At 44.6% G+C, this 24,255-nt stretch overlaps 2 long non-coding RNA genes across 4 annotated transcripts; one reads left to right on the top strand and one right to left on the bottom strand.

Annotated features, from left to right (window-relative positions):
• Positions 1-1,276: 1,276 nt before the first annotated feature.
• Positions 1,277-13,149, top strand: LOC139059035 (uncharacterized). 2 transcript variants are annotated; one of them, XR_011513824.1, is made up of 3 exons: positions 1,277-1,416; positions 3,510-3,645; positions 13,053-13,149. It is a non-coding gene; the product is annotated as an uncharacterized lncRNA (long non-coding RNA). The 2 variants fall into 2 exon arrangements; XR_011513825.1 differs by lacking the exon at positions 13,053-13,149 and adding an exon at positions 10,608-11,492.
• On the bottom strand, positions 4,517-24,255 carry LOC139059036 (uncharacterized). 2 transcript variants are annotated; one of them, XR_011513826.1, is made up of 4 exons: positions 24,129-24,255; positions 23,787-23,907; positions 12,330-12,474; positions 4,517-5,090 (listed from the first exon to the last, which is right to left on the bottom strand). It is a non-coding gene; the product is annotated as an uncharacterized lncRNA (long non-coding RNA). The 2 variants fall into 2 exon arrangements; XR_011513827.1 differs by lacking the exon at positions 23,787-23,907 and having other exon boundaries at positions 4,518-5,090.

Raw genomic sequence — 24,255 nt, 5'->3', positions numbered from 1 at the left:
CTGAAGTGTGTACGCGACCATTTGCTCAAGCATAAATATGGACAGGTGAGCTAGCGTAGTTTATTTCATATATAACCTGTGCTGATTGGCGTCGATAACTCGCTGACAGAGCAGGTGCAAGCAGCCAGAAAGAGGGAAAAATTGTTTTGAGCAAAAGTAGCTCAAAATCACTTTTTTGTGCACAAAGTAAATAAAAAGTGTCATTGTATTTGTTGTTTGTTTTGTTCGTCAAAAAGAAAATGAATTAAGCTTTGACATAAATATGTTTATAGTATTTATAACTTCGTCCTTTTCACTGCTCACAGATCACTTCCAACTCATTTGCACGTCCCATAATATCCGCGGACAACTATAAAAAATACATGTGTCAATTAAATTTGTTAGGCGAAGAAGCGTTGACGGGGGTGGATCAATTCACCACAGCGTTGTCTCAAGCGACTGCTGGGCGTGGTGCATTAATGTCCCTACGTCTGCACAGGCGCTCGCCGTCTTTAATGAATACACATCTTAAAAATAAGCAGCAAAAAACAAAGCCCCCGCTGAATGGAGCACCGTGGCGCTTTTATAGGGAAAAAGTTGGTTGAAAAGTGGAATCGCAGTGCACGACCTCTCATTTGCGGTGTAGTTGCAGCTTCTAAAGACTAGCTAGACATGTCATTCAAAGGTCCTTGGCATAAAATATTGTTCAGGTAGCCAAAACACAGTCGTCAAAGAGCAAACGGCACAGGCCAGTTGGGGAAAACGACCCACCACAGAGATGACATCGCAGGAGTAGACGATGCGCGCTGCGTGAGAGATACGTCACTGCAGCGCTGATAGTGCACAGACACCATGAAGTCCCCGTTACTTACGCGCGGCAGGTTTGTCACAAAACTCAGACTGCGTATCTAAACTACATTTACCGACGGATAAGCGCTTACAGGCCTGTTGGTGCAAACGACGCGTCGCAGCAGGAGCAGACGATGCGCAGCGCATGACGAAAGACGCGACTGCAGCGCCGGTAGTTTCAGTGACACCCGTTTCGGCCACGTCGGCCAATGGGCTCGCATAGGGAGCTGCGAAACTGAAGTATGTCTAAGAACGTACCTGAACATCGCCCCCGAGTGCTCCGTGGTCTCTGCGCATGCGTTAGCTGAGAGAAGGTGAGAAAGGAGGACAAATTGACTTTACCGGATGTGACGTCACAGTGTTGCTTGTTTTTGCTTTTTCGAAATACCTACCCTCGAACTCAGACGCATGGCTTGCGTCTCGTTCGCGCGCGTTCGTATGGCTGTGGTACAGAGGCTAGAAGGTTTTCCTTCTAGCCTTTTGGCGAATGCTTATAGAAGCTTCAAGTTGCGGACACTACGGTGGGCCAGGGCTTGATGACATTTGTTGCCCAGCTGCTGGTGCTACCGCGACGTACTTGGAGCAACGGTAAGTGTTGTGCGATTACCCGTTCTCTTGCTGACACGTAAAAAACCGGTTGCGCATTCGAGCTGTGGTCGATGTGATCTCGAAATTCGAAGGAACACGAAACGGTTGTCGCAGGTCCCGCAGTGATCGCAGTATAATTTATTCGTTCGTGCCTTCAACACTGCAGTTCCTACGCGTTGCACCGATGTAAAAAAATTAACAAAAAAAAAAAAACAGCGACATCTTCCACGCGCCAGAAATGCATGCACTCAACTAGCGTGGATGTCGTGCTTCAAAGTGTTGTTTACACTGGCTTTACTCAACAAAGTATAACAAAAACATAGACGTTTCGCCACCTATGCGGGTGGCATCGTCAGTACATAATGGCAACAAATGAGAAATACATCCTATTTATCTATGAAAGTGCCGTGCCATGCATGAGGCGCTTAATGCCGTCCATCATGCCATTCAATTTACATGTGAGACGGAGAATAGTGGCAGCCTAGCCTTTCTAGACGTGCTGGTACAACGGAGCGAAGGAGGTTCGGTGGAGACAGCCGTATATCGCAAATCTTGCGATAGCGGGAGTGTGCTGAGTTTTGACTCTCACCACCCTATAGAACACAAACATGCCGTGGTACGCACTCTCCTGTCTCGTTGCGATGCGCTCTCGTCAACGCAAACTTTGAGGGAGCAAGAATTAACGAATGTGGCCACTCTTTTGCATAAGCGGAGTTACCCTGAGCATTTTGTCAATGATACGCAGCGCCGCATGCAAAAACCTCGTGAGAGCAAGGCCGAAAGGCCAGCTTCCTTTGTGTGCATTCCATATGTCCGCGGTGTATCAGAAGCAGTGCGCAGGGCTTTACGGCCTTTAGGTGTTCGAACTGTGTTTAAACCCTCGTACACGTTGGCAAACGTGTTCCCGAAGCCAAAGGACCGCACACCTCCGGACGAACAAAGTGGTGTCATCTACAAGGTCAACTGCTCGGACTGTGATGCCAGCTACATTGGCGAGACAGGGCGGCGACGTCGCACCCGTATCAAGGAACATCTAAGAGATGCTACGAAAGCCACCCATGCTACACGTGCCAAGACAGAATTGGTTGATCATTGTTTATCAAAGGGACACACGTTTGATTTTAACAATGTAACCACACTAGCACGGGAACACCGATGGGGCCCAAGAAAGTTCGTAGAATCATGGTTCATCCGTCGTAATCAATCTTCATGTAACTCTAACCGTGGCCCCCTGCCGGATGTTTACGGCACTTTCATAGATAAATAGAATGTATTTCTCATTTGTTGCCATTATGTACTGACGATGCCACCCGCATAGGTGGCGAAACGTCTATGTTTTTGTTATACTTTGTTGAGTAAAGCCAGTGTAAACAACACTTTGAAGCATGAGTTCCCCTGGCTTTTGGAACATTTTCTCACGTGGATGTCGTCCTATGATGTTTATCGCGTTCTTAAGTCTATTTTTCTCCATCTCTATAGGATGACTACGCTATGCCCTTCTTATTTACCCATGCAGCGCATTGCTGCATTTAATTAACTTTCTCACTGCTGACCGCGGTATGGGCGTCAGAGGCTTTCATTCGTTGCAGTGAGATAACGAAAGCGTATTTCCTTCACTTAAAGCTTCTTAGTAGCCCCTTTGCGAGCCGTCGAGTTAAATCATACAATGCGTACGTTGTGAGCGAGATGGTAAACGAACCCACTTTACTGCTGCTGCTACTATCGCTTTTACTGGAACTTTCAAAATTAAACAAATATGAGTATGAATCGGCTCACCAAGCTTTATATGCACGTCCGTTGCTTTCGTTCATAGATATTGTGCGTAGCTTTGCAACTGTGACCGATATTTAAAAAACAGCAAGAAGGCAGATGACACAAGTAGTGTGTCTGCTTTAATTGTTGTCTGTGCTGTTTTTAGAATATCAACCAACTCCACGCACTCGTGCTGTTTACAGCTAAAACGTGTTTTTTCTTGTTGCATGAGGAGCATTTGCTTCTAATTGTGGCAGTAACGTTGTGAATTGTCCTCGGCCCAGATCGCTGACTGTGTGCAAATTTGTCTAATTTGTTTCACTTTACTGCTGTCTTTACAGCTTCTGCTTATTTCCTCTGCCTGCACCTTATATTTGTTGTGTTTATTGAGACCTGGCCTGTCTCTGCCTCGTTGAAGACAAATGGACACAAGTACTGGTCGCTGTTGGTTTGTTTGGTTTGCTCAGTCTGAGCGTGGTATGTATATGCATTTGCTAAAAGGGTATGCTGCTGCATCTAATGCAGGTACTGCTTATCTAAAGGTAGATTTAATTAGTAGTGGTTTGAGTGATGTATGACACCAGGGAGTTATTGTTCTAGAAAGGTGACAAAACTGGTCCACAAATTTAAGGTATGGAGATGCTTAACCATGTAAGTGTTCTAAGTTGCCGTGAAGTATTACACACATTTAAAATTTCAGTTGCAAAAGACATAGTAGAAGAATCCAGAAGATTTTTGCTGCCAGATGTCTTGAGACAATACATTGTAGAGAAAGCATTATAGTGTGAGCTGCCAATGATTGTCGTCAGCTCTAACCCATTTTTCTATATAGTCATTGTTGCTTCATAGTCTGTTGCCATCATATGCTTGTTATAAACAAAAAATTGAGCTGCGTGACTCCCCTGATTTTTCTCGCTCATAAGCTACAAATGTTTTGATTTCGGCTGCCTTGGTTCCTCATGGTAGAAAACGAGTGTTTATTAGCCACTTGCCAGCTTCTAAGATCATGTACTTTGTAGTATGGGTGTTTTAAAGGATACTTAACATCTGCCATCATGACTGTGAGTGCTGCTGCCCAGCACTCTTAGGGCTATGCTTAGTACACATGCGCAGCTATCCAAGAAAATTGACATCGGGACAACTGCCATTGAAGCTCACTTGGTAGAGCATTGCAAGCACAAGGCAGAAAACGTGGGTTCAGCTTCGTTGTCTCTTGTGCAAAGCATTACCATGATCCGTCTCCTGGCTTCTTCGTACATCCAGTCAGATAGGCTCAATAATAGTAACGTGCCTGATGGTGGGTCGTTAGTCTGGGTCCTTAGTGCAGCAGCCCAATTCTTTACCCATTAGGCTACAGGTGCATGCATAGCACGCCAGATTAATCTCACTGGTTCTCTCATAGCAGCTGATTCTTTCAGATGTTATGTGACACAGAGTTTGGGATTCTCCCGTTTCAGCTCAGATGCAACATAAAGCAGACGTGTCTATTTTGGTGAGAAGTTGTGTGTGCAGTTGTTTTGGTTTCTCTGTGTTGACGTATTGTGCTTTGTATTTCATGTGGTGTTAGGCATTACCTCAATTGCAGCTTCAATGCTGTGCCCATAAAAACAGTTGTAGGTAGGTGCTCAGGAGTAATGGGAAGCTCATTCTTCCTAATTCTCTCTTGCATACAGCAGGTAGTGCGTCCAGTTTAGTGCCACGCACCTGTGTGGGGCATTTCCTTGTTCTTATTCTGCTGATGTGTTGTACATAGGGGGAAAGTCAGTCCTCTACATCATGGTTGTCAGTGCCGCTGAATACAGTGCAGTCTCAGCCTCGCTGCCTTGAAATGTCATAAGAGGTGACATCTGGGCATAAAGTAGCATCTTGCTGTCCCTTGTCATTGGGCATAGCCAAGGTTGTGGTTGTGCAACCCAAGGATCCTGGAAAAGGAGCAAAAACGTTTATTGAGCTCTAGAAAAATTTAATGAATTTCGCGGAGTCAAATGGTGTCTTCCATCTTTTTAGCAATAACCCTCTGCCTCTAGTCCAGGGCTCCGCTGGATGCCGCTGCCAGCTGGGCCCGTCGGATCAGCCCTAGTTGGATGTCCTGACAGTCGCTAGAGAGCATTCCTTTCCATTGCTCCGCACTCAGGTTTGGTGCCGCGTTTGTTTTCTGGCAGGCCCACGTTATACGGTAGAGCGTGGGTGTTTCCTGGCACCATGGGCATTTGTCAGTGTACTGTGTGGGTTGTATTTTACTGAGTGTGTAAGTTCGTATATGCACCCGTCTGTAGCAGCCTCCAAGCTATGGAGTCCTCTCTAGTGAGAGACCTATGCAGTGGGGGGTACCGCTTCCTGCTGCCCTTATAGTGGTTTAGGATAGCCGAGTATTCTCTGGGGACTGGCTCAGTTTCCTCGAGGTCATTGGTGGAGGGTGCTCGGTATGCTGTGTATTCTCGAGCTACCCTGTCAACCTCACGGTTGCCTTCCACGTCCGTGTGACCCGGCGTCCACACTATCGTGTGTCTAATTGGTTGTTCTTTTTCTGGGTTTTGTGTGTGGTGATCTTCAGAGCGAAGTATGTGGAGCGCTCTGTGACCTATTCTGCCTAACATGTAGTTTCGGCATGCTGTTTGGGAGTTGGTTAGTATTGTTAAAAACCACCTAGTCCGATAGCCCTCCGCTGCTGCTAGAGCGACGGCCGCTTCTTCAGCCTCGACTACCGTGCAGTCCCGTAGAGACGCGCTGACGATTTCTCGCATGTCCGAGTTTATGCATTTGTACATAGCCACCCACTTTTCAACATCGGCGCCATCGGTACCGCAAAAACTTCCAGGATCCTTATTTATAACCCCAACGCAGTAGCGGCGGTGATAAATAAGGATCCTGGAACTTTCTGCGGTACCGATGGCGCCGATGTTGAAGAGTCGGTGGCTATGTACGAGCGCATGAGTGGAATCAACAGATGGGACCCTACGCATATGCTAGTTAACCTGTTGTTCTACCTAAGAGGCATGGCAAAAGTGTGGTACGAAAACCACGAAGATGAGCTAACAAGCTGGGACCAACGCAAAGAGAAGTTGACAGAGTTGTTTGGCAAACCAGCCGGCCGTAAAATTGATGCAAAACAGGAACTGGCCTCCTGTGCCCAATCCCCCATGGAGTCCTGTCTCTTGTACATCCAGGACATGCTGGCACTTTGTCGTAAAGCAAACCCGATCACAACATAACAGAAGCTGAGAAGGTCGGGCATGTGCTTAAGGGCATTGCTGACGACGCCTTTAATCTGCTCATGTGCAAAAGCTGCCCTACAGTTGATGTTATCTTTAAAGAGTGCTGAGAATTCCAGCAGGCCAAAAGCCGATGAGTCTTGCAACCATTCGCCAGACTTCCTAATACTGCTGCAATGCAGACATGTGAAGATCAACTCACACAGCAGCACGCACCGCCATCGGAGGACGTGGTGTGAATCGTTGACATGAACTGGATGTGATGGCGCCTGCATTTCTGTTCGCGTATCCCTGATGCTACATTTTCAGTCCCCTTCTCACAAGCTATCATTCACCAGGAACTTGAAAACATTGGTTTATGTTCTGTCTGTGCTCTTGCCAACACCAGAGCTAACAAATACCCTTCTACTATTTTTGCTCCATCCCGACGCTTCTGTCCGTGTTATCGCAACCCGACTGAGTGGACAACTGCAGACGACCAGCCGATATGTTTCATCTGTCGCCGCATTGGTCATGTCGCCTGATACTGTCGCAGCTCGTCGCCCTTAACACTTCGCACGCCGACCGACCTGAGCCGTTTTGATGAAAATGTTTCGCCCACCGCTGAATCTAACAGCGCCAACTCTGCTAGGAACATGTGGTACAGTTGCTCACCATCGTCGCACGTACACCAGTCTCGTTCACCGCAAACATGTTGCCCATCTTCCTGTTCGCTGCAGCCATGTCGCCTTTCGTCCCCTGTGGCATTTGGCCACACCCGTTCGTAAAACTAAGAAATGCAGCCCTCGGAGGTGGTGCTGCATTGCCTAATGCTGCAGCAAATCCTCTGTCTATGCCCACAGGAATAAGTGTAATTGGCGTTAAAATAGACAGCATAGCTGTCCAAGCACTCATCAACAGTGGAGCCCACATATCTGTGATGAGTGCTAGCCCGTGTAGACGTTTAAAGAAGTTCCTCACCCCAGCAGCTGCCCGAGTGCTTCATATGACTGACGGTGGCATGCTGGTTGTTCTTGGAATGTGTACTGCAAGTATAGCTGGCCGCCCTAGTTCTGTTCTCTTTGCTGTGATCGTCTTCCCTCATAACGTTATCCTTGGATTTGACTTTTTATCCACTCATTCTGCTCTCATCGACTTAATGACCGGCGTTCTTCAGTTAGAACTGCCTCAACTAGCTGATGCTCCGAGCACCGCCTCCCCGCACTTGTGCTCACTTCACGATGTGCGTTTGTCACCCGATGCAGTTACTTACGTCACTTTGACCGCCCAGCCACAGGTTCCTGATGGTGAATATGTTCTTTGCCCCATCATCGATGTGCTTTGAACCAGTCACGGTTACTAATAATGACATCGTTTTACCACTTCTTAATTTCAGCCTGTGCCCTGAAGTGATTCCAGCCAGCATTTTCTTGGACAGCGTTTCTAGTGGTTCTGAATTTGATGTTGAGAGTCTGCATTCTGAGAAGGGTTTATTAGTGCCAATTGCAGCTCCCAGCTCTGGTTCATTAACGGATGACTTTGCAAAAATGACTGCACTTAACCTCACCTCTACACAGGCCAGGGACATACGTCTCCTGCTTGAATCGTACAATGGCATCTTTGATTTTGGCTGCAGGCCTTCAGGCCGAACATCTGTTGTTCACTACCGTATAAACACTGGAGACACAAATCCTATTTGTCGGCGTCCCTATCGTGCATCGCATGAACATCGAGTCATCCAACCAGAGGTGGGCAAAACGCTCCGCAAGGGGGTCATCGAGCCATCAGCCAGCCCTTGGGCTTCGTCCGTGTGAAAAAAGAAAGATGGTGCCTGGCATTTTTGCGTCAATTATTGCCACTTAAATGGGATCACACGAAAAGATGTCTACTCACTACCATGCATTGATGACGCCTTGGACTGCTTGCACAGTGCTAAATACTTATCGTCCATCGATCTTCGATCCAGCTACTGGCAGATTTCAGTTGATGAAATGGTTGGAGAAGACAGCTGTCATCATGCCGGATGGCTTATATCAGTTCAAAGTCATGCCCTTTGGCCTATGCAATGCTCCAGCGACATTTGAACGTCTGATGGACTCTCTTCTGCGAGGCTACATATGGACCACCTGTTTTTGTTACCTTGACGAAGCTGTTGTTTTTTCTCCCATGTTCGGCAGCCGACTTACCCGACTCGCTGCCATTATTGCGGTCTTCTTAAAAGCAGTCTTCCAACTGAATTCCACGAAGTGTCAATCTGGGCGTCGTCAGATTACAGTGTTGGCACACCTCATTGACACATCCGGTGTTCAACCAGATTCGGAAAAAGTTCGTGCCATACGCAGTTTCCCTGTGCCACATTCTGCTTCTGACGTGCGCTGCTTCGTCGGCCTGTGTTCTTACTTTCGCCGTTTCGTCAAAAACTTTGCCAACATTGCTCAGCCTTTAACAGATCTTCTAAAGGAGAACACGCCATTCTCACGGGGCCCAGAGCAGGCTCACGCTTTTGCCGCTCTCATCGGGTTTCTGACCACCCCTCCCATACTTGCCCACTTTGATCCATCTGCACTGACCGAAGTCCACACTGGTGCAAGCGGTCACGGCATCGGCGCTGTTCTCGATCAACAACACAAGGGTACCGAGTGCGTGATAGCTTATGCCAGCTGCCTGCTGTCACCTGCCGAGAGAAATTACCCCATCACCAAGTGGGAGTGCTTCGCTTTAGTTTGGGCTATCGTCACGTTCCGGCCATATTTGTACGGCTGCACATTTTCGATCGTTACAGACCACCATGCACTCTGCCAGCTGTCTTCCCTCCGGGACCCGACAGGGCGGCTTGGTCGCTGGGCTTTGTGGCTCCAGGAATTTTCATTTATTGTCACTTACAAGACTGGATGCCTCCAAAAGGACACTGGCTGCCTCTCGTCACCCCGTGGATCCACTTAATCCTTCTACGCATGATCCGATGACCTGCGTGATGGCATTCACTGACATGACTGACATGCACGGCGAACAACGCGACGAGTCCTTACAGCCCATCATCGCCGGAATACAATCACTCCAGCAGCACTGACGGCACATGCCGCATGTGCGTGCCGCACAACGGCATCCTCTACCACAGCACTATCAACGCTGATGGCCCTGAGTTGCTCCTTGTCCCTCCTTGTCATCTGCAATCTGTTCTTGAACGTCACGATGCACCGACAGCGGGACACCTTGGAGTTTTGCGTACATACGATCACGTACGACACCGGTTCTTCTGGCTGGGTCTCTACTGCTTACTGCACTCTTATGTCGCAACTTGTGAATTGTGTCAGCACCGAGAGAAACCTCCCCGACCACCTGTCGGATGACTTCATCCAGTTGAAGTTCCTTCCGAACCGTTCTCTCGCTTAGGCCTTGACTTGCCTGGCACTTTTCCGACGACTAGAGTTAACAAGTCGATTGCCGTCGCTACTGATTACATGACACGCTACGTGATAACAAAGGTGTTGCCGACTATAGTTGTGCAACAGACGTCGTTGATTTTCTCCATCACTGTTGTGAATGTGACCAAGTTCTCGCGGCATTATATTGTAAATACAGTCTTTCTATACTTCCAACATCCCCATAACAGTATGCTTTGCCTCTGGCATGTTCATGATCACCGATGGCATACAAAATAGTGATGCAGACTAAGCTTCGCAAAGAATTAATGTTCCATCTCTTCCTTACAGGCTGCTGTGTTTCAACTAAATCTGCATTTCCTGTGTCCAGTGGTCTCGTTGCTCAATTAGTGCTTGCCTATTTCTGTTGCACTGCAACCCACTAATGTTAAAATGTGATACTTCTCCTCTTTTCCGTTGTCCTCCTGTCCTTTTACACTGCTGCAAACTTTTAGATTTCGATGCTCGAATGATTAACACAACCATTGATGCTACCATATTATGTGAAGACTGTCATGATGGCAATAATTTAGGTGGACCTGAAACTAAATGAAAAAAAAAAGAAAACAGACGTGTGAGTAGGAATAACTTGTGACCAAACTGGCTCCATGCGAAACTTTGCCTCAAGGAAATTGGTCTTAAAAGTCTCAAACCCTTTTCGTGCTCTCGTGACTGTCTAATAGACAGTCACGGAAGTTGCACAAAAAGGAGTGCCTTTCTGTTGGGGAACTGTTTTTATCACGAGTATGCTATACAGCACCAGTTGTGCTATGAGCAGGCACAACTGCACATACAAGCTATAGCCTGAACTTTAAAATAATTTCAGATCTATTTGTGAACTTCCCAAGCCACTTCACAACTGCAAGCTGAATCTGATGTATGCTGTCTCAGGGTCATGACCTATATTTGGGGGAAGACTAAGAATGCAGCCTGTGACTGAAGTTTCAGTGTTTTGAGCCCACCATTTCGAAATGCTTTTTATGTGCACTCAGTAGGAGACAGTTCTCCAAGCTTCTTGATATGATTTTCAGTGATACTAGAAGCAAAGCTTATTAGTTGTATTATACTAAATTTTCATATTTTCTCTAATATACTGTGGTCGCGATAACACCACACTGCTTAAAAGACATAGAAAATAAAAAAGCTACTTATTTGCCCTAGTATAATGTAGAAATCTGCATTCTGCAGTCTGAAAAGTGAAAACAAAAACATTATCGTTGCAACATTCACAACCACTTTAGCTGCTCATAAAATCATTGATGTACATGTAAAGAGCCTCTATGTTGTGTCTGTTAAAAACATGCTCCATCATGCTGCAGCATTATGCACATTAGCTTTGTGTAGAAGCCACAGCAGTTGCAATGTGCTGCACCGCAATGCACCTTGGTTATGTGGAAAAGCTACCATTGTTGCTATGCTCTTTACTGTTATACACGTCAACCTTGTGGCAAAGCCACTGCACTTGCAATGTGCTGCACCTCAAAACGTTTCAGGTATGTGGGAATGCACACTTGCATGCGCTAGATTTGGGCATTTTTAATGCAAATAATTATTTTTTCATACCAAGCACTTTGCAGTAGGCAATTTTACGTCCCGACTCGTTTCGGTCTTCTGCATTGAAAACAAAAATATGTTACAGTGACCCCGAACCTGTTTCCCAGCATAACAACCTGACACTCTAGCCATTTGACCACTGTCGTGCACATACTTCTTGCTCTCCAATGCATTGCTGTGTGTATGGGATAGTGGCACGCGTATAACAGTGCATAATACATGTCAGAGCATGTGTGCATATACAAGTTGCTTATCAAACTGTGAGCATGTCAGTTTCTCCCATTCTTCCTTTGTAGCTGGACTTCGAGGTGCTTTGTTAGAATGCACCACCTTCGGGATTCGCTCACATTTCCAAGTCCCCCTCACTGTAGCAGCTAGCACAACATGGACACTGTACCTTTATGCTGTAATGTTTCTTCACTGGAGTACAAAAAGGAATTGTGTAGATCCAACATACATGTTAAAAGTGGTTAATGAGAATCTATGAAACATTCATATTTAATGCATTGTTGCAATCCAAATGATGGAAAGCGTATTTGCGTTGGCAAGCTAGCAGTAGCAGATGTCACAGGCATGTTATGCAGGGAAGCCACCTTATCACCTATAGCTGTTCTCTGTGCAGTGAGGATGAAGGTGACATGTGCTTGTTTAGTGAAGAACGTTGACAAGAGGTGTATGCACAGAGACATATGACACTTATCTTAATACTACATGTAAGGCTTGTATACTTGTGTCGCAGCGACACATATCTATTCTATGAGATGGGCCTAGAATAGGCACGTGCCCATTTGCGCATACTGCATAAGCCAAGTTTTCCACTCGTCAAAACAGCTGCCACAACAGTGTTAGGAAAGAGGCAAAGAAACCATGCCTTTGCATTCATACTCTCCTCACAAAGCTTGTGTCATATATGCAATCACTCGCCATACACAAACACATTGGTCAACACTGCAATGTTTGGAAGAACCCAAACCAACGCTACATAGCCATTTACCTGCAACATAAATCCCGACTGTGTCTGGAATCTACATAATGTTTCTTAATTTTTCAGGCATTTGGTGGTAGAGGCCAGCGCATTAGACAGAAATCCTTCTTGACTGCAGCAATGTTCAGAATGTAGTATGAGGTACTCTGTCTAGCTGGAAGTTGAAGATGGAAGTTATATTAGTAGTTAAAATATGGTAGCTAGTACTGAAACTACACATGCAATCAAGGCTGAGCCACATGCAAACACGGAAGAGCAGACACACACGGTGGTCACTTGAGCTGGCATTGTGTAGCTTTACCAACAAGCCCAGCTGGACACTGAAGTAAGGCATGTTGTTGGGTTAGTCAGCTTGTAGCTTCAGCAAAATTTTAAACTGTGTGAGGAAGACAGGACATGAACAAAAGCATAGATGCATGCGCAAAGTATAGACTTCCGACTGGCTTTGTTTGGTGAAGGCAGAGAGTTTATAAGGTTCTTCAAAATGGCAAAACAAAAAACATTCGCAAAGAAATTGTGCAAGAGGCAGATATGAAAAATAGCAAGGCCACCTGTGCATTAAGAGTGCAGTAGAGTCCCAAGGTGCCCATCTAAGAATTCTATTTCTTTCCTTGATAGGTATCAAGAAGGTGAGCTAACTTAGTTCTCACAAATTTTAGCGATGTGGAATGCTTTGATGACTTCTCTTTCTGCTTTTGAGCTTGCCTTCGAAAGGAATTTATTCTGTTCCAGATGAGGCAGGCAGCTTTTGCTTTCGCAGCTCCTGCACTGCAAGAGGAGATTCTCAAGGAAATAATTGCCTGCATGTAAAAGAAGTTTCTGGAAGTTATCGATAGGTTCCATCCACTGTCTTTCACTGCAACTTGTGTTATCTAAATGCATGTGTGCGCGACGTGAATAATGTGAAACTTTGTGAAAGGCACGCGGGTCCCAGCGATTGCTCTGGAACATTCGACGACAGATGTATAATAGCCGATGCGCTTGACCCGCTCATCAGATTTTCGATGACCACCGATCGTGTTCGCCGCTACCATCCTTCTTTGAGTGTAGCCTGTTTTTGAGGGCACAAGTTCGCCCAATAAAACGCTCGTTTCATTAATCACAGTTTTGCTGCCCACGTGACAATATTGGGGAGTGCCAGGAATTGAGAGATCGAGACAGACCGCCACTAGAAGTTCCCTGGGCCAGGTGACAACTCAAATGCATCCAAATATTTCTATATTTCACTATATGAACTTTTGTAGAATGAGGAACTTTTCAAGGGTGCAGTTGTTTCACACAAAAGAAAACTATTACTAAATAGTGACCAGTTTCTTTTGTTTTGTAAGCCAGATTGCATGTATTTGACATTGCTTACCGACTCTTACTTATTCTCGCTGTCCGATACAAGCATATGCACTCACATGTTTTCAAACAATGTGTGGAGCCATGTTTTTGGTGGAATAAAATTGGTCCCAATACAGAGCTTCGTGGCACACCGGATCTTACTAGCAATCACGGAGAAGAAAATTCATTAGTAGTTACAAATTGGTTCGCGTTAGTTAAAAATTTACTAATCCAATTTGTAGTCCTGTCAATTCAAAGTTTACTGTCTTTTGTGTATTGGACCAAGCCGATGACCCCTGGCCTGGGCGGGCCCTGGCACTTTACCTAGTGGTGGCCTTTGAAAATAGCAGTGTGGCACCAGTGGTTGCATCAGGATCTAGGCTCATGAAGATAGACAGCAACGTGCACAGGGCAAGGAGTTTGGTGGCCTGGTACTCGTCACAGTTGTGGAGTACACTATAGTTTTTGCGAGTCCTAGCCCCTACCTAGGGTACCAGTCTGTGCACTGTGTATATATATATATATATAGGATGTGCAGGATTGCTCGTTGGCAGCACGTGATCATGCGGCAGCTGACAGGCCTTCTATGTGTTTTGCCCTGGTAGTGCGGTCGTCTTTGTGATTCTAGAGCTGTGCTGGCATTGCCCAAGAACAGGATCTAACGGCATGGTGCAGAATTGCAGAGTGGGGGTGCTCCATTCTATTCCCACTCCATTCCTTCAGAGTTGTGGTTATGCGATTCCAGTCCTTATAACTTGTCAGAATTCTGACAGTTGGACCAGTCCCACTGTTTGAGTGGTCAAACTAATCTACTCCAATCCTCCAATTACAGTAAATAAAACGCTTCCCGTATAATTACTTACTACTTGCGCCCCGATACAGCGATAGCGTAAAGGTAGAGCATCCGCCTCACGTGCAGAAGGACTGTGGTTCAAATCCAGGTGCCAGCATACTTTGCCCCGGCTGACCTTCCACATATGCCCCCATGGGTAATGTCCAAAATACCAGTACGTCTATCTATTCCCGGAATTTCTAAAAAATCGCGAATACCTACCATCGGCCTCAGACATTTAACACTTGAATATATGTCGAAAGAATATGACTCCTCGGTGAGCGTGTATACAGACGGCTCAGTCTCGTCGTATGCGTCTGGTGCGGCTTTTGTCGTGCCTGCGCATCAAGTCATTCGACGGTTTCGTCTGCATAACAAGACGACTACAACATCTACGGAATTAGTGGCACTAAGAGAGGCCGTTCAATATATTGCGCGGCAGCCTCCTCAAATATGGACAGTTTTGAGACGCAAAATCGGCTCTTCAACTACTTAGAGTGGTGTTGAAAGAAAGCGCTTACAGAGTGTTGGCTCTTCAAACTGCCGAGCTCTACACTTTAGCGCAAGAAAACGGCCACCAGATCACATTTCAGTGGATTCCTAGTCACTGCGGTATACAGGGCAACGAACTGGCCGATGCCGAAGCGAAGAAAGCACTCGAAGAACGAGAGTCACTGCTTTCAATTCCTTTTTCAAGAGCGGACGCCAACTGTCTCCTCTCCAGTGTCATCCGAAAATTGACAGCAAAGCACTGGGACAATCCGGATAATCGCCACAGACGACTCCAGAGATTGGACCCCACCATGAATTTTAGGCTACCACCGATAATTCAACGAAGCTGTGCCAGTCTTCTGCACAGACTAAGGCTGGGGGTAGCGTTTACGCGCGGATACGTGGACCTCATGCGATGCACCGAGTCTCCACACTGTGAGGTGTGCAATGTGACTGAGACTATAGGTCATGTGCTTTGTGACTGCCCTAAGTTTGTGGAAGAGCGTGATAGGTAGGTCAAGGACCTTACGCGTCTCGACAGCGCACCGTTGTCGGAGGACGTTATTTTAGGCCCTTGGCCAGACGCTCAGTCGAGTTTCAAGGCGATCAAGGCATTACCGAACTTTTTAAAAATTACGGGCCTGGATTGCAGACTTTGAGCATGCCAAATTGCTTGCCATATGTTCTACATCTTCCTTCTATCGTCATCGTCACCCATCATGCACCTCTTTCTTCCCTCTTTCTTTCCCTCTTCCCCTTCCCCCAATGCCGAGTAGCTGGCTAGAGGAATATACCTCAGGCCGACCTCTCGGCATTTCGTGTCATTAAACTTCTTTCTCTCTCTCTCCGGGTGCCACTCAATTTTCCACCGGATAAAAAAAATCCATGTTGATACAGTTGTATAAACAGGCCTGGTGGCCTGACCCCAGTGACCAGAACTGGTAATGCACTCCCTTACCAGAGCAGGATTGGCCACAACCTCCTATATGAATAGAACAATCAAACCCCGGCCCTCGGTCCCCAGCAGCTGCGAAGCAACTGACCACAGCGGCGGTCAGACCTGTGACGCCACAGAGGGTGCTAATAATCTCTGGATCCGGACAGGCCACCATTGGAATCTGAACCTGGCAACGTTTAACGCTAGAACGTTCTCTAGTGAGGCGAGTCTAGCAGTGCTATTGGAGGAATTAGCGGGCATTAAACGGGATATAATAGAGCTCAGTGAGGTTGGGAGGACAAATGAAGCATATACAGCGCTAAAAAGCAGGCACATCCTGTGCCACCGGGGCTTAGCGGAGAGACGAGAACCAGGAGTTGGATTCCTGATTAATAAGGATATAGCTGGTAACATACAGGAATTGTATAGCATTAACGAGAGGGTAGCAGGTCTTGTTGTAAAACTTAAGAAGAGGTACAAATTGAAGGCCGTACATGTCTAGCCGCCTACATCCAGTGACCAGCAAGTCGAAAGCTTCTATGAAGACGTGGAATCGGCGATGGATAAAGTCAAAACAAGATACCTTTCTCCAGCCTGCTTCTTGCCTACCCTGGCATTGAAGTCGCCCATCAGTATAGTAGAGTTTGCAGAATGGAATAATTTGCGGACAATGAATACCTTCTTCCGCAAGTGGGATAACCGAAAGTGGACTTGGAGGAGCCCGAATGGCGAGACTAGAAATGAAGTAGACCTCATACCCTGCGCTAACCGTGGCATCATACAAGATGTGGACATGCTCGGCAAGGTGCGCTACAGTGACCATAGGATGGTAATATCTCGAATTAGCCTAGACTAAAGGAGGGAATGGAAAAAACTGGTACATAAGAAGCCGATCAATGAGTTAGCGGTAAGAGGGAAAGTAGAGGAATTTCGGATCAGGCTGCGGAAGAGGTATTGGGCTTTAACTCAGGAAGAGACCCTCCTCAGTGTTGAAGCAATGAACGAAAATCTTATGGGCATCATTAAGGAGTGTGCAATAGAAGTCGGTTGTAACTTCGTTAGACAGGATACCGGTAAGTTATAGCAGGAGATGAAAGACCTAATTAAGAAACCAACCCTTATACATAGCTTTCATTGATTACGAGAAAGCGTTTGATTGAGTAAAAACCTCAGCAGTCATTATGGAATCGGGGTGTAGACGAGCCTTATGTAAAAATACTGCAAGATATCTACAGCGGCTCCACAGCCACCGTAGTCCTCCATAAAGAAAGCAACAAAATCCCAATAAAGAAGGGCGTCAGGCAGGGAGATACGAACTCTCCTATGCTATTGACGGCGTGTCTACAGGAGGTATTCAGAGACCTGGATTGGGAAGAATTGGGGATAAGAGTTAATGGAGAATACCTTAGTAACTTGCGATTTGCTGATGATATTGCCTTGCTTAGTAACTCAGAGGACCAATTGCAATGCATGCTCACTGACCTGGAGAGGCAAAGCAGAATGGTAGGTCTAAAAATTAGTCTGCAGAAAACTAAAATAATGTTTAACAGTCTCGGAAGAGAACAGCAGTTTACGATAGGTAGGGAGGCACTGGAAGTGGTAAGGGGAATACATCTACTTAGGGCAGGTAGTGACTGCGGATCCGGATCATGAGACTGAAATAATTTGAAGAATAAGAATGGGCTGGGGTGCGTTTGGCAGGCATTCTTGGATCATGAACAGCAGGTTGCCATTATCCCTCAAGAGGAAAGTGTGAAACAGCTGTGTCTTACTAGTACTCACGCACAGGGCAGAAACCTGGAGGCTTACGAAATGGGTTCTACTTAAATTGAAGACAGCGCAACGAGCTATGGAAAGAAGAAGAATGATGGGTGTAACATTAAGGGGATAAGATGAGAACAGATTGGGTGAGGGAACAAACGCGAGTTAATGATATCTTAGTTGAAATCAAGAAAAATGGGCAGGGCACGTAATGAGGAGGGAAGATAATCGATGGTCATTAAGGTTTATGGACTGGATTCCAAGAGAGGGGAAGCGTAGCAGGGGGCGGCAGCAAGTTAGGTGGGCGGATGAGATTAATAAGTTTGCAGGGACAACATGGCCACAATTAGGACATGACCGGGGTAGTTGCTGTTTACGCAAGCATTTTGCAAATGCGGCTCACTTTTAAGCACCCCTCCTTATGTCTAAAAAAACAGAAATAAACATTCAGTATACTTTTTCAACTTTTACTAAGCTTATCATATAGCTCAGTGTTAACATACAGTAATCACAGGTGAGGTTACAAAAAGCAGTAATAATTGACAGTAAACACTGCTTGGATGGTGAAAAACATGGGAATCAGGTCATTTTATTTTTGACAACAACCTTTTTTGGCATAGGAGGCTCAGGAAATGGTGATGTAGCAACACTGTAAAGACTGAATAAGATAGATGTGGAATGCCTTGATGACTTCTTTCTGTTTTCTTTATTTTGTCTTCGAAAGGAATTTATTCTGTTCAAGATAAGCGAGGCAGCTTTTGCATCTGCAACAGAACATCGGTGGATGTTGTGTGAAGCACTTTTTCTTTGCTTTTTCACTACCTGAGCAAGGTAACTTTCTTTGTGCTTCATCGCGCGATTTCTACAGTCAACTTCCATTAATTCTACCCTGACGAGACTGACGGGTCGAATTAAGATGCAAAAACCTGCTGAAACACCGTTGATTCATTTGGCAGTATGTGCTTGCGCAATTTGCCTCTGAAACGAACATGCATCAACTTTCTATTTGTCCAAAGTATAAAACTAAAGTAGAAATGACAACTCCAAACCAAAGTGGAAACCTATGCATACCTGATTTTTTAGTATGCCAGCCAACTTTCTAAAGTCAGCTTCGCTGTATTACAGCCATGATAAGCGGTAAAGCATATACTGAAAAGATTTCGCGCCAAAGAACAACACACACAAGAAAGACGACGACACCATGGGCGCCTGTGGTGTCGTCTTTCATGTGTGTGTTGATTTTTGGCGCAAAATCATTTCAGTATGCAAGATCACCAACTAGCCCAGCAGTTAACTCTTCTAACGTGAAGCATATGAATGCTACAAACATGGTTTTAGTTTCGCACTTGATTGTACAGCTAGGCAATTTTCGGCACAATGTCCTTGGAAAACAAAAACTGTTCGTTAGAATCAGATACGTACTACAATCAGACATTGTCAGCTACCGTTACAGCTTAAAAATCTTTCTCAGCTGGGTCAAAAATAAGCATTTCAGGCAGGAGATAGCGTTTGTATAACACATTCACTGTCCCCTAAGCTCTGCTCAGGCAGACGTTGCCACTAAAAGGGGTCGTTATTGGGGTCTGGTCAAGTTCGCATTATATGGCGAATGCCAGTTTTAGGATCAAAATACTGAATGTTTAGGCCCATAGAAATGCATGGGCACCGGCCAGGACCGAATTAACTGAAAAATGAAATTAACGAGAGTCGGATTATTGGAAGTTTACTGTACACCCTTTTCTGTTCTACAAGGACTTGTCATTTTAATATGTAGTTTTCTTCTATCAGTGTGGCAGTGGTGCTAAATTTAGCATTTGAAATCATCCATCGTTCCAAGGACAAGTTGCAAAGTAGGGGCACATTTTGAGACTTGAAACATTTGCACATATAAAGGCAGGACACATTAACAGCTGTCCACTTAACATAAGTTGGCTGTATTATCTGCATAGTATGTGGTTGCTTTTTTGGAATGTGGTCATTCTGTAAAAGAAAGTTTTATTTGTTTCAAATAAATTGCTGAACTATTGCTTGTGTGTTTTCCTGTGCTCTCTGTGCTGATTGCGCTTTTGAAAGTGCAGTGAGCGACTGCAGACTGAAATGCACAAGGGTTCACTTCATCATGTCAGGAAGGATTTTTTGGCTTGACCAAGGAGCCTTAACCCCTACCATGCATACACACTTTTTTGTATAAACACATCAAATGAAAGAGAGTGACCTCATCTATTTTAAAGCCTGGCAATGTTAGACAGAGTGAAGTACAAATACCATTTGCTGTTAAGAGGAAGCCTTAGCTCGGGCCCATCTTCGACGCGGCCTATTCAAATACATGTAAAACGCAAAAATGTTTTTCTGAGACTACACCTGGACTGATTTTAATGAAATTTGTTGCATTTGAGAAAGAAAGTTAAATTCTAGTGACTGTTGGAAGTGGAATTTCGATTTAGGGCCTGAATTTTGTTAAAAAGATTTTCAAATATTCGACCGTTTGAAAAAAAAATAGAAGCACGTTTACAAATTTATAGGTCTGCATCAAGAACAGACATCGCGGTTCGGTAAACAGCATACATTAGATCGTTCAAAGCGGACAAATTCGATAGGTCATTTTACATCTTACGTGAATTTGTTACGTTGGTTACAAGGGTTCTGCAAAAGTTGTATTTCCATATTGCTAAAATTTTTTATATTCATGTGTACATCAATTTTGTCCGCTTTAGATGTACTATTAGATGCAATTCACAGAATTGTATTATCCTTCATCATTGTCAGTTAGAGTTGTAAACTTGATAGCTTCGTATCTTGGAAATTTTCAATTTCTGCCAATATTTAATAAAAAATTAATGACCTAAATCGAAAATTCGGAACCAACATTCACTAGATTTTAAGCTTTTCTTTTAAATGCAACAAACCTCATCAAATTCGTTGCAGTGGTTGCCGAGAAAAATCAATTCTCTTTTTACATGTATTTAGATAGGAGCACCTGAGCTAAAGCTTCCTCTTAAGTATTGCTGCTAAAACCTCATGTTTGTGTATAGTATGCACATGCAGTGCTGGCTATGCCGTGGTTGAGCCCCGAAACAGCTTTCTCCACGCTGCTTGCTATAGCATTGCTGTGTTCTGCAAACTGAGGGCAAAACTATAAATATCTAGAAGTTCAGCAGTGCAATTGACAGCTATTTCCGTATGTTTGATGCACTCCTGGCCAGGGACTTTTCGTCCTGTAGGCAAAATAGATGGCCGCCTCGGACACTGTTTTGGAAAAAGTGCAGCATACCTCGAAAGCTTCCTCAGAATGCTTCACCAGCAGGTTCTGCCAGCGAGTGAAGTGGGGCACAATAATCTGACTTTACATGGTGCGGCACAATACCTTAAAATGCTGCTGCTTCTGGCTTCCATTTACTATGACATGCTGGTGCACCTGTGCACCTCAACATGGAGCAACCCCATTTTACTAAAATTCTGAATTCTTCTACCAACATGGTGTGGTGTGGCTATCTATGATCACTGTATAAAACTAGGGCAAAAAGCATGTCTAGAAAGTACAAAAGCTGGTATAACTGTAATGAATGACCTGCAGTCATCCAAAATGTGTAAAATCACAAGAATTGGTCAAGCTCAAACACTGCAGAGTTTAACTAGTCCTGGCATAATTTTTTTTCTTATGCATGTGTAGCTGTCATTCAGTCAATTACACTACGAAACTTCAAATTTCTTCTATGTGCAACAAATATATCCTTAATGCAAACATTTAAACATGTGCCAAAGGCAGTGTGGCCCCATAACCTGGTGACAACATTGCATGGTAGGTCACAAACAAATGATGCATGCTGCAGTTCATAAGTAAGCCATGCCATTATTAGGTCATTGAAAACTGAGCATGTTAGGACCACTATGCAGCACAACATTGGTCTTTCCTTTCTGTCTTGGTGCACACTGTGGAGTGGGTGCATTTTAAAAACCTCAGGCGATTAAAGTTAAGCCGGAGTCCGCAACTATGGCATGCCTCGTAATCGTATCGTGGTTGTGACTTATAGAACACTAGAATTAAATTAATTTTAACTTAGATGTTTGAAAAGAGTCATAAGAAAATTTATGTAGTGAAGCAAGTCTTAGCACGCATTAAGAATCCCTCAAAGCACACTCAGCTTTCAGTGGCATGGTATAGTCATAAAAGTTGCCATGTAGAACCAGATTAATATAAAAAAGTCCAGTCCAAAAGTTTAATGTCAGTGCTCCTTTACATGTAAGCATGAGGGACACATCTTTAAAGGCATCATCTAAATCCTGTGTAAGTATATATTGGTGAATATCAAATGGCCCTACGTCTAAGGAAGTTATAGGGTGTTATAACAGGAAGCCACAAGATTTTTGGTATGCACTCTTCCTATAGAGACAATATAGGGCAGCAACAAAATAGTTGGGCCTTGTGAAGAATTCATTCAAGATCTTCGCCAATTTGGCAGGTTCAATATTACTAGAGATAATGAAGGCCAATCACCTTGAAATGCTTGCCCAAACCTCATCAGCATTGCATCACTTATTTCAAATAACTTTCTTTTTGTCATTTTGCCAGATTAAAGTTCTCGAAAACCTGCTTGGCTGGTTTCAAGAACTTTTTGAGAACGGTTTGGTTCCATTCGAATGCAGCATTGTCAGTCTTTAGTGAACTAGACCCATCTTTACTGATATGCAATCAAGTAGATCAAAGCAGATGCTGTCAAAGTGCATGTGACAGAGTGTTAGGAGTGGGCATTCCTGGGTGATGTTCCCAAAAAGGGAGTTGTGAGCTTAATGCACATAGCAGCTGTAGCATATGAAAACCAGCACATTACTAATTTTTTAGATACCGCAGGGCTTGCACTGATGCTGGTCATAGTCTACTATAATTTCCACCATATATGGCCCTTGTAATCACAAGTTTTTATTGTCCTACAATATATTCCCTCTGTATACAATCAACATCTCTGCCAAGGACAACAGAAACAATACGATTGGAAAATGCAGAATTCTCCATCTGCGGAGGTGGCTGGCTGATTGCCGTATAAGATGCTTTGTGAGCTGGCATTGATGTCTAAATCTCAACTCATCTGCAAGCGTGCAAAATAGGCTTTGGGATACTTTTACCACAAGCAGAGACTAGAATGACTGTTGCCTGTGACATATGGCACAAACCCATGACGAAGGATCAGCTAGGATTCCCCATGAATACAACATCAAATAGCTTTATATTCCCACTAACTTGATAGTACATAATACTGATATGTAACAAAAATAAACAACAAAGTAACTGAAAAACGAACAGGTCTACTACGATTGAGCCACAAAGGGATTAAGATGGAAACATTTGTGTTAATAGTATGAAAAATATGTGCCTAAGATGTCATCTTCCCAGCAGCAACAACATGATCATGCACAAACTAGCATTACTTTTCAGGTGCACTCCAGGCTGCTCACACCATTTTCTACAATATTTGAAGCCCAACAGGCAGAAGGGGTCACAATTTGGCCAGTCAGAAGGGCAATGCGCTAAATACAAAAAAAAAACCTACAGGCCCACTATGCAATGCTTTTGCCAAACTATCCCAACCTTCAATGTGTGCAAGTCCACAATGACCAGGAAAAGAAGTAAACAAATTCCTTAAAGATGGAATGAAAAAGAAATGTTGCGACAATTCAGAAATGAATTCTTTGTACTTTCTAGTGGCACATGGATAGACAGCCGGTGGGCACAATTTGAATTTGAACTCACGGCAGTGCTGCAGGGGCACTGCCATGAGTTCAAACTCATACTTCTGAAAAGCGTTGGTTACAATGCTGATTTGGAAGGGAAACATTGCAAATACTTCTTCAGAAGTTCAAGCATCTGACCAGTAAGTTGTTGAGCATGACTAGGGGAAATATCAATTTCACAAATAGCACCATTTCAAATAAACTGGCCCACTGCATTACTATTTTTCTAAAAGCCTCTGTGTGCGTTAATACAACCTCAACCTGAGGCAGCTTAAATCTAGGTCCCATGGAATCAAAAAATACAGCGGCGAGTATAACACTTAAATTTGCTATCTTGCGAACATGAGCGAAAACTTCAATTTGAAAAGGTTTGCTCGAAAGGAAAACTCACGGCTGTAACTCTGCTGCTCGTCGCCAGTTGTGTTAATAATAATAAAAAAACATCTGCACGATGAATAGACACTTCGATATTTGAAGCAGCTCGATCGTTAGTGGATATCAAGGAATGTGCACTGGAAAAGAGCGAAACATGTAACCGACTGACTGACGGAAGTAAGGCTCACAGGATAAGTTTTCTCTGCCTACACCGATAATGCAGAACGTATTGTGCAATTAAATCGCCCGTAATGCGCAGCAATTACCGCACTCGATTGAAGTCGCCATCGCAGCGACGCGCCATTTATTTCAGGACCACGAAAAACAAGGTATTCACTTAAGTACAGCGGCGGTTTACCTGTCGGCAAGCCCCTAACTCGCATATGACGAAAGCAAATCTCACGGAGTCCAAGCCCACGATTGCTCAAGTCAAACTGCGCTCGCACGAATATCGCGCACGTTATACGCTTTCGACACGCACAAAA

The sequence above is a fragment of the Dermacentor albipictus genome, chromosome 4, assembly GCF_038994185.2.
Source record: "Dermacentor albipictus isolate Rhodes 1998 colony chromosome 4, USDA_Dalb.pri_finalv2, whole genome shotgun sequence".
NCBI classification, from domain to species: Eukaryota; Metazoa; Arthropoda; class Arachnida; order Ixodida; family Ixodidae; genus Dermacentor; species Dermacentor albipictus.
The sequence above is the reverse complement of the archived record's forward strand: the minus strand, read 5'-3'. Positions and strand labels throughout refer to the sequence as shown.